The sequence below is a fragment of the Gavia stellata genome, chromosome 4 (genome assembly GCF_030936135.1).
Source record: "Gavia stellata isolate bGavSte3 chromosome 4, bGavSte3.hap2, whole genome shotgun sequence".
NCBI lineage: Eukaryota > Metazoa > Chordata > Aves > Gaviiformes > Gaviidae > Gavia > Gavia stellata.
Window position 1 is genome coordinate 14881029 of NC_082597.1, and position 14023 is coordinate 14895051.

Consider the following 14023-nt stretch of genomic DNA (forward strand, 5'->3'; position numbering starts at 1 on the left):
GTGTCACTTAGGAAAAAAAAGGCTTTTTCAGTCTATACTTGCTATAGACTTGAATTTACTTCTGACTAGCAAATATTATCATGTTTTGCTTTCATGTGATGTGTAGGAACTAACAGTCTCTTTTTTTTGGTCACTTGTCTGAGTATATCTTTGAACAGCTGCAGCAGGTATTTGCTCTTCTTTTGGACTCTTACAAAGGAGTTTTTAGGGTTTTACCTTGCTTTGATATAGTTATGTATTAAAAATAAAATAAAAAAACGGCAACAATTTTGTTTCAGCAGTCACACTGCACAAAACACAAGTAAGGAGTAACAAGAGGAGGTTCAGTAACCTTCTCATGCAAGATGAAATATTTAAACATCACATCATTCATGGAACAAGGACATACTTCACCCTGAGAAAAGAGGATCTATCCACTGCATTCCTGTAGGAAGCATTTAAACCTCTGCTCTATGGCAAATAATATCATACACTGTCCATGTAAAAGAGCAAGGAAGAGGCAGCTGACAAAAAGGCTTTAAGGATATCTCTCTGCAGGCAGATTTTTATGTGATCTTCCCTGCTTTGCTCGTCTGGACAACAACAACAAAAAAACAAGGGTGAGAAGAAAACATTTTGCTCAGCAAAATTTTTCTTGGATTCAGGGATTCCTCTATGCAGAAACCCAGTGCAGCAGATCTGCGTTCTCCTAAACACAACTTCTGTGGGCAGTGTTAAACCTGGTGAACAACTTCTTTTTCCAGTCCTTTTTCTGTCCTGTGTACCTATGTCATGGTCCTGGAGCTGACAGCACATGAGCTGCTGAGTCCTGGAGCCACCAGAGCTCTGCAAGCACGAGCCACCCACATATGGGCTTTGGCCCACATTTGATGTGGCAGCAGCTGTGTCTTAGGAGGCGTAAGTAGGATGTTTAGCATGGTGAAGATTGGGATCCACCAGTGGAGGTTTGAGATTTCTGCTTTCTCCTGAAAGGTAAATGCTAGATAAATCACAACCTGATGAGGTTGGACTGTGGTCTGCTGATAACCGCCGGATCATGGACTGTTTCTGAGGTGTCTGCAAAAAGTGACAGAGAAAAGTGAGTCTGTTGATGGTCTATCAAAACTTGCTATACCAGCTCTGTACCTTCCCTGGCAAATGTTTATGGGTCTGCAAGCTGGAAAGGGCTGGGGCTCTGTACATGGCTCTGCTTGGAGCATGGTGGCTGTTCTGCTGCAGCACTACTGAGAAAACCATCTCAGGAGTGTGTTTCATTCAGCCTGTGCAGGCAGCAATGGGTAAGGATTCCCCAGCATGCAGCAATTCAAGAGCCAGAGGAGAAATGTGTGAGAGCGACAAGGGAGTCAGCCAGTTCTCCAGGTGGCAAAGAAAATGTGACATGTAACTACTGAACAGTTAGGCAGGCTCAGAGGCACAGCTTGCTCCTTCTCCTGCGTACCTAAGGGGTAGCTCAGGCTCTGCTTTTTATGAGAAGCCTGCAGACTCTCTGTCCTCTCCCAGCTTGCCAACTGCTCTTTCCCAGGATGCTGCCACTGTCACTTACTGTCTGTCACAGAGGCAGCACAGGATGCGCCTCTATGACTCACGGTGGGAAGGCACCAAGGTGCTTGTTGAGACAACCTGTGGCCCAAGGCGAGGACACCCACTCCTTGGGAAACGATTTTGCTGAGCATCCAGATGGCTGGGAGGAAGTTTGGTAGCAGGAAAAGGATACAGAGCAGTGCAGCCCTGGAAAAGAGTAAAAATACCCTAGAATAAGGAAAAGCAAATGTGCAGCAAGGATTAACCAACCTAGAAAACCAAAAACCAGAAGAGCAGGCTCTGACTCCCCTGGAATGCACACCACTGAATACAGAAGAGGGGCCAGAAGCTGCAGTGAAGCTGTCAGCTGGGTCACGTTTGCCGAGAAGAAAGGACAAGGAGTTACCTAGGGCAACAAAACATTCATAGCTGCTTATGAAGGTGGCTGCATCTTTGCAGCAGGTCTGACAGTCTGCCTGCAGCAATGGCCATCTCTGGTTCACAGCTACAGAGAGCAAACTGCTGCTGCTAGCGCGGCTCATCAGCCCTGAAGGTAGGGACAGGGCTGAGAGCATGGCAGTGCTCAGCACTGCTGCCCTTTCAACCAACTCAGAGGTGCCAGGATGTATTAGACAAACTTCTTCATCCAATTTAAGCAAAATAATTTATTCACAAATGTCTCATGAGAAAGGAAGGCACGCCTTATTCAATATTTTATGTAGCTGATGTGGTTTGCAAAGGATTTGTAACTTGCTGGTTAGTAAACAACCTTTTTCAAACTCCTGCAGAAGAAGTGGGCAAATGGTTGCATTCAAACTCCTGCAGAGAACGTTGGGACCCCAGACACTGTCATGTCTGTCCCTTTTAACAACAACATACTATGTTTACAATTTTGCAGAATGTGCAGGAAAAGAATAAAAAGTTAGGAGCTGTTTCCTCTAGAAATGCAATTATGCTGAAATGTGTTAAAAGATTACATCAATTTCAATTACATTTGAAAGAAAAAATCCTAAAAATTCAAGGCTGAGATGGAACCTTCCTTATGTTTAATGCCTTACAACTATCTTTGTTATTGATATATTTAGATGCTTATATTACATGTTTACTATTTTTCTTACTTCATTTCATGTAAACAAGGCAGTTCAATAAGGCCGTATCAGCATTTATGAACTAAATTATTCTGTGATTTCAAAATTTTCACTTTTGTTACCCCTGGGCACAAAAATCAATCCCATATTGACCTTGGTGGTGTAGCAAACCATGGATGCAGAGTGCAACCCAAAGCATAGCTAGAGAGTGTGGTAAGGTCAGGAGAAGATCATACTGTGGGGACTTCACAGTTCCTTATTCCTTGTCATGCATCCCTGGGAGCAGACTGAAGGAGATGAAAATCCAAGCGAGCTCTGTACAAAAGAGGCTGTCTACAAATAATTGGAAGTGATTTGTAGTGAGGTCTTTAATTCCAAGTCTCTCTGCTTTATAGAAGAGTTGGGATTTAATTATACTTGTTGCAAAGCTTTCCCGACATTCTTGAGATTACTGAGCACGTACTTGAAGCAGCAAACTCTGCAAACCACTAACATTAATTTTTCTTTATAGATCCTGGAAAAATAGAAACGCTGTTTGAAACTGTTGTGGCATTTTTTTAATCATGCTAAATAGATGGCCAGCAAATTGTGGGTCAGTCAATATTACAGTCATTCCTAGCAAAAGAATGGGAAATGGGGTTTTGTCATATTAGTGTGTCAGAGTGAGAATTCCATAAAGCATTTAACCTCCTATTGTGTGACATTTTGATTTAAAAATTAGCACTATCCAATATCAATATTGCAAGTACTAAGTGGATTAAAAAGTAACTGATATGTTTTATGGGGTATTTCTTAAAGAGAATGCTTAATGGAAGAAGGTGTCTCTGAAAAGCTGTGCAGTGATGAGTGCCTGGCCCAGTACTGTTCTTTTTTTTTTTGAAATAAAATAGGAACTAGCTAATAAAGTTTGCAAAAAATCACACACTAGCAAAATAGTAAATCATGATGAGAACTTACACAACATGATTCTGGAGCGCTCTATAAAATTAACACATATTGCAGGAGGAAAAAAACAACAAAAAAACCCAAACAAACCCTACTGCAGCTAATGACAAGATTCTCACTGCCTTTGACAGAGATGGGGTTTTACATGACTTGTTTTAACAGAGTCAGACAAAGGTTAACGCATCTGTAAACACAGATTGCGGTTCTGCCGGTGAAGACTGGGACACTGCATTAGGATAAACAGGACTGAAAATATTCATGGGTCACAATAGATCAATCAGCTGAACAAAAGAACTGATGATAAGACTGCTGCTGCAGCGCTGGACTCAAGAACATTTTAGCCTTGATGAAATGGAGTCCTTGGCCTGAGCAGGGAGCATCCACCATGTCACTGAACAGCTGAGTGGTCCTGGCCTAGATGCTTCACTTCTTCTGTCATTCATTCTGTATTTCCTAGTTAACGATGCTGTGGGCCAGCCCTGAACATTTCTTCCACGTCAAAAGTCAAACGATTATTGATAAATTGGCAAAGGTTCAGAAATGAGACGGGCGAGTAATCCAAAATCTGAAAAGTGCATAGTACACTGATTAAGTGTTTCTGGCAGCTTGGCTTCTTGAAAGAGTAAGAAGTAACTTAATCAAGGTCTTTAGTTACGTATGTGTGAAGAAGACAGCATCTGATACATTACAGTTCTGTCATGTAGTAGACAAAGGTACAACAAAATCTAATACCTGGAAGCTGAATCTAGACAAATAATTACCATTATATGATATCCTAAATCTTGTTTGGGGTCTTGTCACAGGCTGTCCCTAGACACTTTCCTGGACAAGTAAATCTGCAAAACAGACCTAATATTCCAGTGTAGCATCTTGATTTCAAGGCCCACATGTAGCTTCTGACGAGTTACTGTCCTTAGCTCTGGGCCCCCCGGGCCAGGCACAGCAAGGAAACTACTAAGGACACTACAAAGGAAACAACCACATTATTTTTGACTCAGAACCGTTTTCAGTTATGAGCAACATTTGAAACAGCCAAAGCCTGAAGGCAGCCTCACTCTGCTGGGTCTCCCCAAGCCCAGGCACGCCAGCCCTTTACATCTCCTTGGCCAGGGCACTTCCCATGGCCGTGGCAGGGACAGAGGTTCCTGAGTGCTGCGGGCTGAAAGCAAGGGCCAGCTCTGGCCTCTGCCCACCGTGGACTTCTGCAGAGAGACATCCTGCGTGGCCCTGCGCTAAAACCCTTCCTGGTACAGCAGGGAAGATCTGCATGATGTTGATGGCCCTTGACCGCTTTGTCCCATCTTCTCCATCCCTGGCGGCTGGCCAGGACCAAGCCAGCGCTGTCAGGTGGGGGCTCCAGCCCATGGTGACTTCTGCAAGACAAAATGGGATTTGTAGCTGGACACAGAGAGCCCCCAAACTGACAGATGTTTTCCTAAATAGATGCCCTAGAGACCAACCACAAGTTTTTGGGGTGGAAGAAGGGCATTCTGGGTGAACTGTTACAACCTGTGTTTTGCAAATGAGTCTATTATATTCATTTCTCAAAAAGACACATTATGAATCAAAAATAAATTCACATGTTGAGAAATTAATTTTGACTAATAGTACCAGGGGAAAAAAAATCAAACCAGAAGTGCTCTGTTTCAGTATTTTCAAAATGAAATGGTCTTGGTTTTGTTATCTAATACTGCTTCATTGTAAAATTGATCTAAGTTTAGTGTTAATAAATGGTAAAAATATGTGAAAAGCAAGCAATGTATCTGACTGGATGTTAGTTTTCTCTAATTTATTTTCAGTTTGGCCACCAAACAGAAAAATCAATTATTCTCACAACTCTATCCACTATAAACAAGTGCCTCTCTTTCAACACACCACTCTCCAAAGTTTTCTCCTCTTTTATCGAGACTCTTACTTTGGCCAGATATAACAACTTGTGGTTTTCCCCAGATCATATCTCCTGATATCTTCATTCACCTAAGTTCCCCTTAATTTTTTCTATTGTTAGTGGTGATTATAACTAGTTAGCCTCTACTGTAAGTTTCATTAACATGAGGTTTATTGCCTTCTTCAGATAATGAAGCTATTAATTAAAATTTTGTCTAACAAGGATCCACTGGGTATGTGACTAAATATTGCTCTAACATGTTTAAATGTTGGTTTTTATTATTTTTATTGTCTTTCAAAAGGTTTTCATTACACGTTGTAATAAGCCCATCCAAGTCACTTAGACTATTTTGGACAAGATACTACAAAATGCAGTATTACGTTCTTCACTGAAATCAGAATGTTATCGCCCTTCCCTCCTATTGCCATTTAACTGGCAAGAGGTATGTTGGATAAAACATATTTTGTGTAAACTCCTATTGTTTACTGCTCATTGGTTTCATTAGCCTCTTCATTTTAGTGACCATCTGCATCTATTTTCCCCATCATTGTACGCACACTTATTTTATGCAAAGAGTGTGTAATATTGCCAATTTCCCACTGTGAAACTCTTGATACTTTTTTTCAGAGCTATTAAAGTGTTGGCTCCACTCAACAGCTGTTTACCTCGGTACCACCATTAAGATGAAAAATTAGTTTAGAGACATTTTTGGGCCAAAGATCATTTTGGCAGTACACATGAAGTAAACATTTATTCAAATGACAGCCTGAGGCTGAAAACAAGGAGACATTCCAGAATTCTGTTAGCATCAGGCGAAAGACCAAGAGACTACAGAAAGTGTTGTTTTACTTCCCAGCGGAAAGGGAAAATTTATAACAGGTGACATGAGGACTGAAATTTGGTGGGGGTTTTCTTTTTGCTTTATCATGGATGTTAAATTTGATCATATGGTTAACACCGTTAGCATCATTATAAAGAGGTAAAACTCCAGGTGTGGAATAGGAATTGGAATAGGAATAGGTTAAAGACAACTTAGATGGGTTTGCTGATCAGGGGAACCCATGGAAATTACTGAAGGAACTGTAAATCTTACAGGCAAGAGGCTGAAGCGATACCATAGTATGCATGGGGGATGAGAAGTTTTTGAGTATTAGAAAGATTATAAAAAGACAGATATAGTGTCTGTGTTTAGAAAAGGAGGAGGGAGGAGTATGAACATGGAGAATAGAACTGAAGGAGTTACAGATTGGTCTGCCAAGCTTTAATTCCCAAAATAATATGGAAATAAACAATTTTTTTTATGAATACATGGAAGACAAAACAGGGATGAGTAACACCTAACATGGATTTATCAAGGAACAATCTTGTCAAATTTAATTTATTCTGTTCTCTTACAGGATAACTTGCCTTGTAGGTAAAGACAAAGATATAGGTGTCCTGTATCTTGACTCTTTTAAGGCTTTTAATGCCCTCTTATGTAACATTTTCATAACCAGATGAGGAAAGGTGGTTTAGGTGAAGCTCCTGGAAGGTGAATGCATAGGTAGGTGGCAAGGAACACTTTAAAAGAGTAGCTACTCGTAGCTCACTGGTATATTGAATGTGTGTGGCTTTAGCAGTTCCACAAGAGTCTGCCTTGGTGTGGTGTTAGTCAATATTGTTATTAATGGCTTGAACAATGAAATAGGTTATATGCTTATTAAATCACTAGATTATATTAGCCTAAGTGAGCTGCAAGCACTCTGGAGACTTAAGCAGTTAAGTACATAAGCATGATGCTGTGCCCAGGTTAGTATAACCTGCTTGTCATCAGGGCTAATTAATCACATTAGCATCTTGCTAATGTGACCACGCTGCTTGCAGTAGCTGCGATATTCCTGAGTGGCACTGCATTATGCCACAGAGATAGTCTGAAAGAGAGAAATTCCATGCTTTCTCCATTTAATCTCCTTTCCCAGTCTGCTCCAGGTCAAGATGCTGATTTACTGGCAGGTCACTTAGGTACGTTTAAACATTTTACCATAAATCCTCCTGGAAACACAGCAGACTTAGTTGTGTAATGCCAGGATGAATGCTCACTTTATGCTAGAATATCATCTTGTGCAGCATCAAAATCACTCTCTGCAGGTCCCAAGCTTCCCTTGCAGATTCCTCTATCCAAGTATTGATCAGGCCCTATGTATTAGAAAGGTCTGCATGGTCCCTAAGACCTACACTAGAAGAGTGGTAATTTTCCTGCTTTTCCTGTAAATATATGGGATTGCAGGAGGATTGTGATTCTAGCAGATCAGTGCCAGAGGAGTTAATAGCACCAACTTTTGCCTTCCCCATTGTATAGTTCTAAAATTAGAAACAAGCAGAAACACTATGCAGCATCCTAATTGGTTTGTCACTAGGGTAAAGTAACTGGCCAGCTTATGACTTAGTGGAGATCAGAAGGTCCTTCTCTTGCTACATCCTCACTGGTATGTTGCTTAACTTCTCAGGAAGAAATATTTGGAAATAAATGTAACATATATTTAATTGGATTAGAATGTTAATCTATTTAAAGCATCATTTTTTTATCCAGTGTGAGGTAAAATATTTTTAGTCATTCTCCACTGTGAAAAAAATTACCTGAAAACATCCTAAGTCATATCCTGACTACAGTATTATTACCTTGTTAAGGGCCAAGAAGGGACTTCAGCACTGGCAGGTACAATTTTTGAAAGCCTCATCAATGTTATGTTTAGCATCATATAGTCCTTATTCACATGACTGCATGTTCATGGTAGTAAAGTTGCAGCCAACTACACGATGCTTGGGGCTCTGGAAAGAAAACCTAAATTGCGTCTTGTTGGCAGAAGAGTTTATGTACTTATCATAAACTAGGCTGGTCTAGAGAAATGTAAGTCCTTCTCCATGTGAATTCCAGTCTAGGAGATATATCTTAACTGAACTTTTATTATATGAAAAACATGTCTAGACACCGGCCTTAACTGTACAGCTATCTTTGAAGATGTACAATATATAGCCTGCAGCACAGTATTTCACAGCGCCTGCCTTTTGTATTGAATCTACTGACCCTCTGGCAAACAGCTGCCACAGCAAGAAAGGCAAAATTTCCATCATTTCAGGAGGAGTCTGTGATGGTGTCTCTGAACGGCAAAACACAGCAAGCCACCTGAAAGCTGTCTGGGTTAATTAGCAGCACTGACAAGCAGGCTATGCTAGTGAGGGAGAGCACTGCACTGTGCGGTTGCTATTGGGAGCAAGATGACTTGCCCTAGATGCTGCACTGGGCCATGCAGAATGCCCTTGGCATTGTAAGACAGCTCAGCAGGCCCCGAGAGGAAGCATTTCTTGGTGTGCAGGGACCGGAAAGTTTAGATCCCAAGCTCCCAAGTGACCCATAAAGTGTTTTATTTTAGCCAGTGTGTTTCAGATTCGTTCTGCAACTCCTCCAAGTTAGAGAGGCTGAGGGAAGGAAGCTGAAGCAGGTCTTAGCCAAGTTGTGTGTCAGAGTGCACTAAGATCTCTTCTTCTTCGCCACGGATCTCAATAACTTGTGGTGAATGGAGTTAAATCCAGTTGGCGGCCGGTCACAAGCGGAGTCCCCCAGGGCTCAGTTTTGGGGCCGGTCTTCTTTAATATATTTGTCGATGATCTGGATGAGAGGATTGAGTGCACCCTCAGTAAGTTTGCGGAAGACACCAAGTTGGGCGAGAGTGTTGATCTGCTCAAGGGTCGGAAGGCTCTGCAGAGGGATCTGGACAGGCTGAATCGATGGGCCCAGGCCAGTTGTATGAGGTTCAACAAGGCCAAGTGCCGGGTCCTTCACTTTGGCCACAACAACCCCATGCAACACTACAGGCTTGGGGACGAGTGGCTGGAAAGCTGCCTGGCAGAAAAGGACCCAGGGGTGCTGGTTGACAGCCAGCTGAATATGAGCCAGCAGTGTGCCCAGGTGGCCAAGAAGGCCAACAGCATCCTGGCCTGCATCAGAAACAGTGTGGCCAGCAGGAGTAGGGAGGGGATCGTGCCCCTGTACTCGGCGCTGGTGAGGCCGCACCTCGAATCCTGTGTTCAGTTTTGGGCCCCTCACTCCAAGAAGGACATTGAGGTGCTGGAGCGTGTCCAGAGAAGGGCGACAAAGCTGGTGAGGGGTCTGGAGCACAAGTCTGATGAGGAGCGGCTGAGGGAACGGGGGTTGTTCAGTCTGGAGAAGAGGAGGCTGAGGGGAGACCTTATCGCTCTCTACAATTACCTGAAAGGGGGTTGCAGAGAGGTGGGTGTTGGTCTCTTCTCCCAAGTGACTAGCGACAGGACAAGAGGAAATGGCCTCAAGTTGCGCCAGGGGAGGTTTAGGCTGGATATTAGGAAAAATTTCTTTACTGAGAGAGTGGTGAAACACTGGAACAGGCTGCCCAGGGAGGTGGTGGAGTTACCATCCCTGGAGGTGTTCAAGGAATGTGTGGACGTGGCATTGTGGGACATGGTTTAGTGGGCATGGTGGTGTTGGGTTGATGGTTGGACTTGGTGATCTTACAGGTCTTTTCCAACCTTAGTGATTCTGTGAACTATGTTCCCACTTTCCCTGTACTTACTTCATCAGGTTCATCTGTACTCCCACCTGCTTTCCTCTTCAACAGCCACTGTCTGTCCTGCTCTTTCACACGTGAACCTATCCTGGATTATGAAGTCCAATCTTCTCCTGTCACTGGGAACCCTGCTACTTAATCCCTTTCCCATGCTTTTCTTTCTTTTAAAGACTGGTGGGATCTTTTCTTCCTTTCAGTCTTTGATTCCACATACAACCCAGGTACTTCTCACCTTCCTCACATCCTTTCCCCCTCACTGCAGCAGCCACTGCTCCTTTCCTGACCACCACTCTCCAGCCAGCCCCTGCTCTGTCTACTGAAGTGGACTTCTGTCATTTGCAGCCAACCAGCTTGGTTCAGGGTAGAATTTGGCATATATGACTTTTTCCTGATGACTGCACCCCATTCCCCAGTTCTTTGGGATATCTAGTCCTGCAGCCTGCTTGGGATGCGGCTCCAGCATGGCTACACTGCTTGGCGGCTCTCCCCCGCTTTACCGGTACCCTACAGGACTCCCCCTCCACTACCACCAACACGAGCAGGACTAAGTTCAAGAGAAGTGGGGCAAATCTTCTAAGTTACCCACTCTCTAATTTTTAAGGTAGGCCTAAATTGGACCATTTTTGACTGAAACAGTGATGGCAACAGCAGTTTCACTGACACTGGTAACAGTAATTCTAGCCAGTTGTTTGCTGTGCCTCTTGCGCAGTTGTAAACACTACAGAAATAGAAAGAAATGCCATTTCCCACTCCCCGAGAAGGAACATTTCACCAGTGCAGCCAGGCCCCTGGGGGAAAGGAAGCCAAAATGTGCAGAAACTGTAATAAAAAAGACATAATGTAAAAGTTAATGCTTTTTGATAGACAGCAAGAGCTCATCAGTGGCGAGGCTGTGGGTTGCCATGGTGACGGGGCTGCACACCGGGGCTGCCTGGGCTCCCAGCACTCCCTCCACTGCCTGGGTCTCCAGCGTAAAGGGAATCCCTCTGCTGCTCCGGGTAAACACACCAGTGACTGTTTGCAGCCGGCTCCAGGCAAGGGAAAAATTGATCCAGACTGACGCGTGTTTTAAGATGCTACCTACCAGTGCTGGCACCCACTTAAGCTGTAATCGAGCCCAAAACATGCCTAGTGAAAACACCAGTGAAATGGCACAAAACTTCCTGCTTGGCCTTTAGCATTGTCCCAGCTTCAGCTCACACTGACGGCCAGAAAGGGGGGAGCAGAGTGGAGACTTTCTGCTTTTTCAGCTTCTGCTTGGGATGCCCCACATATCCTTGGACACAAGCTGGAGCACCCTCAAGACCACCATGACTTGCCTCCCTCTTCTTCCAGGATCCAGGCCAGTCCGAATCAGATGAGTTTGTTCTTTGGACGTATCCGTATCAGTTGTGTTAAAAGGTTATCATAGTTACATACAGTTATTTAAGTGGGCTCAGCGTGAAATTACCAGTTGTTGATAGGCACCGGGGGAACATGATGGCCAGTGAGTGATACCACAGAAACTTGGGAACAAAGTCCCAGAGAAGTGGAGCAGTCCATGTACTCATGCAGCTACAGATAGGAAAAGCCAGCTGGCAGCTAGACCCCTCTGTGACACGAGGAAAAAAAAGCCTGTGAGGCAGAACTGCATTTTAAGATGTCTGGACAGGGGAAACTGCTTGGAGGGGTAGACAAGAGGCAGTTATGTGCCTGAACAGAGGAACCTCCCTCCCATGGAGGTTTGCCTGTGTCTGTGTGAGCATGTTCTCATGTGTTCGACAGTTTTTCCTAGTTCCCTTGACTCCCACCCTAGCACAAAACTGATCATTCATTGTCAGACACCTTTATTGCTATGTGTGCATTAACACATAACTTCCTACTACCCCATTCCCTCCTCACATGCTTCTTTCTTTTCTGTGTAAGTCCTCTCTCTTGCTAATTCTTCTCCAGCCATGCACTCGCTCCTTCTCCCCACTATCTTTCCCTTAGTTTCATACCACATGAATACCAATGAATTCGCAGATGTGCATTTCTTGCTGGACATGGCCCACGGCCCAGCAACTGCATTCACCTGTTGTTCTCACCCACCATATCCAAGGGTTTCCCTGGCACACCATACAGCCCTTCCCCATAGCGCTCCAAACAAAATGTTTAAGCAGTTCTCCACTGCGGCTCCACCACTGCAAATAATTGACTAGTTCCAAAGAGAAGAGCTGTAAGTGATTAGAAGCATTAACCAAACAACAAGCTTTATTTTGTGTTTTGTGTAATCATCTATATATACAAAAGATGAGCACATTTGTGATTAGATAAAATGACCAATAGTATGGTCCAGGCCAGTTTGGGGCACAAAGTATAGTTTTCAAGATTATGTAAATTCTCTTTAAACTTGCTTATTTTATAACCAACACGTGCACACAAAATTGTTTTTTAAAACAGTATTATGGTTGTAAAATCTAGTACTGAATAGGATGTGCCAAAAAAAGAGCTGTCTATGCCACTTGGTTTACATCCTTTTTGTTCTGTGTTGCATGCTCACAAGCTAATTGGTAAACAGGATCCTGCCTTATCAGGTTCCTGAGAGAGCATCTGCTGTCCAGGAAGATCAGGATGATGAGAATCCTATTTCACCTGTTGAAGAAGCTTTTGGTGAAAATCCTGACTTAAGACTGACTTTTTTAGATGAGACTAGATGGCAGCCACAGGGCTGGGACCCAGTTAATTCTCAGGGAGAAAAATAGTGGAGATACAACAGGTTGTTGGAGAGAAAGGATAAGCTTCCAAGGACTAAAATGATGAAAGCTATCCTGAAGAGCTGGAGATTATTCCTGCTTCTGCCACAGAATTCTTCTGTGATGCCAGGCAAGATGCTTAAAATTTTTTATAAATGAGCAGCAACTCAGTATGGCTCCTTCTGAGGCCTCGTTTGCAGAACTGCTGCAACCAAAATCCATGGGAGCTCTGCTTTGAGAAATGAGGTCCCAGCTGCCTTTTAACTGTTCTGTCCAGAATATACCACCAACCTTCTATCTCATAAAGACATGATATTTTCCAAGACTATGAAGGACACATATAATTGTGGTAAGAACCATAAAAAAGCCCCCTGAGCCTGTCTTTGGGTATTCTGAAGAAATCTGTGATACTGAAGAGTGAGATTAGAGAATTCAAAGCTCTAGAAAGGGACACAACCAGAGTGATTCAGGTGCCCCCAAAAAATAGACATCTAGTACCACTTCCCAACTTTCGATGCATTAAACTCAAGGACTAGTGGGTATCAGTTAGAGTCCATGTGAAATCTGTGCCCTTTTGTTGCCGGAGGCCAGAGAGGACGTCCTAGGGCAATCAAACCAGCTGCTGCCTGGACACAGGCAATAATGTGTCCTTTCCCACACTCTTTTACTCAGCTTGTCAGCAGAATCCTAGTTTCTTCCCCTGCTTCTGGCCTTTCCCTTTCTTGCCCAAACTGACTCCCACATTTCCCTACCCCAGTCCGACTCCCACATTTCCCTACCCCAGTCTGACTTTCTTGCCCCCAGCTTCTCCTCCAATCTCAGTATTTCTGCCTCCTCAGCTCCCTTGGCCCATTTCTTCTGCAAAGCACCTCATTGGCTCCTTCCCAGGTCCGTATCTCTTCCTCCTGCCATACCAATTCTGGGTTTCATCTTTCTGTGTACACATTCACAGGTCGACTATCCCTAAACCTCTCATGTGGTCCAGACCACAGACTTTCTTTTTGAGCTCTCAGAACTTTTTGCCCAACCCTCACTCCAATCGCCATCCCTAAACTGTTTGTCTTGGGCCACTTCAGGTCTCCTCCTGCCTTCTAGGTTTGGCTCGTATTGTCTTCACCTCCATACTCAATGGCCCCTTAGAGCATAGCAGCCAGGCGTCCTGCACAGAGCCCTGGGACCCAGCTAGCCTCAGCCTGGAGAAAACAGGACCGAGCACTGAAGGGAAAGACCATCACTCCTCCTGCCACTCGAGGCTGGAACAAGTTCAGTTACTCTCTGAAGGCGGCG